This window comes from Musca vetustissima, unplaced genomic scaffold (genome assembly GCF_032173495.1).
Source record: "Musca vetustissima isolate MV318-11 ecotype Yass unplaced genomic scaffold, APGP_CSIRO_Mvet_v1 utg203425, whole genome shotgun sequence".
Taxonomy (NCBI): domain Eukaryota; kingdom Metazoa; phylum Arthropoda; class Insecta; order Diptera; family Muscidae; genus Musca; species Musca vetustissima.
Window position 1 is genome coordinate 1 of NW_026876459.1, and position 4671 is coordinate 4671.

Below are 4671 nucleotides of genomic sequence, written 5' to 3' on the forward strand. Positions count from 1 at the left end.
AACTTCTTTCATTATGAAATTAATACTAATGAAAATTTTAGGAGTAAACGATTTGTTGGATATTTTGTTGTTGTTGTTATTATTTTTATTGCCAAGCTGCAACTTTAATTGAATTAATTTTCAATGAGTTAATAATGATTTTATTCTTTGAGTCAAAATGGGAAGATGAAGAGAAGCTAGAATGTACATATTTGGAAGGGGTTTAGGCGATTATTTTGCAAAATAAAATTTTTCACTTTGTGATTGAGGTGTTATGAAGTGGGTTAGTATAAGAACATTTTTATGCATTATTATATTTCTAAATCAATGAGCGGAGTAGTATAGTCGGACGGGGGATCATATGATACCCTACACAACTACCCCTGATCTATATTCCGAACCAGGGCAATATTCAAGCTCCACTTTCTAACCCTGGCATATTTTCCAAATATTGTTTTCCTGAGGTGAATATTTACGCCATAAAATATAAAGTTGGTCACTTTAGGTTTTGGTGGATTTGTCTCTCGGAATATTGACTGATTGTCATCTAAACAGATCCCCTTCACCGTGTAAAATATGTGATGTTCTGCATATCTGAATCTTAAAAAATAAAGTTTTCGGTTCATGGCACCCTCTAAATATCATCTCAACATTACCGAAAATTACAGTCGTCCTTAAAATTTCAAAGCTATTAGCGCAACATTTCCTCCCTCTAGTGGGGTAATACTAAGCAATATTAGAATATGTAGATCACTGTAAATGTTAACTATAACTCCCACTTCCGAGTACATACAACAATATAATTGGTATCAATTTAAAGCTCAACCACTCGTCTTGTATATACTATCAACTTCTCGGGTCCGTGTCTTCCAGGAGTATCCAATTTTTCAGAATGCAAACGCTGTTACTTTTCACACAAAAGTCTGGGTCCATTTGACCCGCTACATATTGGCCGATCTTCATCAGAACAGTTACCCTTATTCTTTGGCCAGATTCCCATCTTGGTGTAAAATATTGTGGTGTTTATGGTCATATTTGTGGCATCTATAGCTACCAGAAAAACAGACAAAAATACATTTTTTGTTCCATTTCATGCCTGAAATATAAACCGATCAGTACCAAAAACAATAGGAGGCTTCTTTGGCCAGAAGCCGTCATACATGCAAAATTTCGCGACGATTGATCCATAACTGTGGCATGTATCTAGTTTACAAATTATGATGGATAGACGGACGGACACACATGTCTAGATCGAATCAGCTAGTTGAGATATAAACGGTAAACTTAAAGGTGGATCTAGAACCAAATTTTCGAGACATTACAACATAGTTGTGTAGGGTACAAAAATCAGTCATAAAAATATCAGTTCTAAAAAAGAAGTCCTTAATTATAAAGAATCTGTTCTCTGCTGCTGATGAGGATTTCTTATAAAAAAAACAGGGCTACGTTTCTAGAGTTTTTTCTCTATACAAATAATTTTTTTTATCAGTCCCCATTTATGGAAAATATTGTTTCTATAGAAAAGAACGGGTTTTCCATATGGAGAAATGTTGTTTGTATTGAAAAAATTAAACTGTGTGTTGTATTTTATTGGGCGTGTATTACTTTGAGTGGAGCCTAATATATGTATTTTTATAGTAAAATTTCTTACGAATTTCCAAATTCCCAATATTTTTTCGAACAAACCTCGTATATATGTAAATATTTAAATTTTTGTTCTTCAAAACAGTTCATTCAATAAATTACTTTTTTAACAACTTCCAAATTGTTCCAATAAAAACAATCCGATATCAGTTGACATCTGCTTGTGTGTGTATTGTGTCCAATTATTTTGGCATTGGACTACAAAAAACTTTTTTCTTTTTGTTATTTTCTTTACTCTTTTTTGTTACTGCAATTTTTTTCAAAAAAAAAATGTAATGGACTTTTAGCAAACATATGCAAATACGAGCAACAACAACAATAGAAAAGCAAAACAAATAGAAAATCCTTTAGGCCTTTAAAAACACAAACATTCACTTAACCATTCGTTAGTGCTGGCATCCGGGGCTTTGTCGGTCGGTATTGCTCTGATGCCGCCTCCCCCGGAAGGGAAATAAATTTCGACAACCATTACTACAAGTGTGTGGGAATTTGAACAAATGTCAAATGGAACTTAGAGGTTATATATGCTGAACAAAAGAGATGGGATTTTATATGCAAATCAGGGGGAGGGAGAACGAAGAAAACATGGCAAGTCCCTGGGATAAAAGTTGAGAGATATCAAACAATGCAGAAAAATATAAAACTAGACAAAAAACGTTGATATGTACATTTAAAGTAAATATGAAAAACAATTGCCATTAGATGGATTTCATGTCAATCGTCTCTGTAAATTATGAAGGAGTTGCCAGATCGAAACAAAATGTAAAATGTGTTCATAACAGAGATGGAATTTTCCAAAACTCTTAACTTTTTTCTGTTTGTACCGCGCTTTAGCTTAAGCAACGAAGCATATAAACCGTCGTCCTCGTGTTAATTCTCGGAATGATTTGTCTATTACTGCTGACTTGCAAATCACAAAATGTTCCCCCGATTTTTGTTTAACAGTCAACGTAAAACGTGTTAACATTTGTTTGGTAGTTAATTTGCCATTGTTGTTGGTGTCGATGTGGATTTCCCTCCTCTTCGTCTTCTTGGAATTTTGCCGAAATATGGTATTACCTCATTAGTGGAAATGAAGCTAATTAGTCAATTAGCTAAAAGTCAAAATTATCGTGTCTTCCAAACCAATAAAGCAAGGAACTTCTACAACAATCTCACACACATATGTGTTCATACATGTATACACACAAAAATACCCACCCAAGAAGATGAATGTAAGAAAATACACATAAAGAGGCTTGTGTGTTTTGTGGAATGGAATGTGAATGATATGTGATGTATGGATGAAATGGAAGAATGTTTGTTGTGTTACAAGGAAGAAGTGAAGGATATCATCACCGTCGAAGACATCATTAACATTTTATAGGTTAAAGAAGGTCATAAATGAGATGCTCAACAATTCCAGCAGTTATCCGTTATATATTGTAGCACGAGGAGGGACTTCTTTATTGAAATTAGGATAATCAATTGTATGGTTGGAAAGGTTAGTGAGGTTTGGCTATTTTCCTCGGAATATTAGTAGTTTGTTTTGTATTTTATTTCAAAGAAGTTGTGAATAATTCATTTTATAAGTTACACTCATTTGATAATCATTTTATAAATTACACTGTACAATAAAATGTTGAAGGTAAAAATTATGGGAATGAAAGTCCTTGGAAAGAGTCATTCATATTCGTATGTTCTCATCCTACTTTTTTACCCGATCTTTTCTCAGAACACCTTATACACTAATAAATTCCAAATAAATTGAAAAATATAATAAAACCAGTGAGCGGAGTAGTATAGACTGACGGAGCCGACTATTTGATTCCCTACATAACTACCACTGAAGTCTAAGTTAATGGCTTCAAGAGCAACTAGAAAATCTGACAAGAAATAAGGCAAACATAACGTGTTTGGTTCATGACACCCCATAAATCTCATTTCAACATCACCTAAAATTATAGGTGTCGTCCTTGATATAAACCGGAGCATTATGTAAAATTTCAAAGCGTATAGCGCGACATTTCCACCCTCTAGTGGGGTAATATTAAATATTTAAGTATAACTCCCCCCATCCGAGTACACACAACAATATAATTTCCATTTCATCCCCTAAACATTAACATAAAATAATTACCAAAAACAAAGGGGTCTTCTTTGGCCAGAACCCATCCTACATTACAAATTATAATGGGCAGAGGGACAAGATATGACGATCGGTATATTTAAAGGTAGATCTGGGACCCATATTTTATGGCGTTACAAAGTCTTGAGCTGCACAAAGCTATAATACCATGACAAAATAGTTTTATAGGATATAGAAAGTAATAAAAAGTGTCAGTGGGTGTTGCCGACAGATATATACCCTCAGCCTATGGTTTTGCGGAGGTCTACGGAATTACACACAAGGTAATTATTCGCATTATATAAGGTATATGTTTTAATCAAAGACTTGCCCATATGTGAAAAGGTTCCATACCCCATATTCGAATGAGCCGAGGGAGTTAATCAATAAGTAATATCTTCTGTTTTCATCTAGGCTTATTAAAAATATTATCATGTGCAAAAGTTTGGATGAAATTTGGATATTGCTTTCACTTCTACTAGAACGAGGGGACCGATAAGTCCCTTCTTCCAAAATTATACAAGTAGAGTACAAGTATTAGGTTATACAAAACTTGTTTTAAATCAGATGATCTGATCCCATGAAATCATAAAATTAATTTGCAACCCAATTTTCAATTAATTTCATATGAGATGTACATGGTTTTAAAATTTTGATCCTTTGTGGGGAAGACCGACACCCTTTCAAAATTATACAGTCACTGTTGAAATATGAGGTTGTATAACATTTAGTTCAAATCCGATAATATAAAATTAAGTTTCAGCTAAATGTTTAACATTTGATAAGGCATCCTGGATAAACTTAAAGTGTTTATTGAGTTTGGCGAATCGCTGAAAAACATAGAAGACGTAGCTAGACATTATCATATAATTGAGATTTGATATAAATTAAAAACAATAAATTAGATTTCAATTATTTCATGTAGGACTCTAAATGTTGAA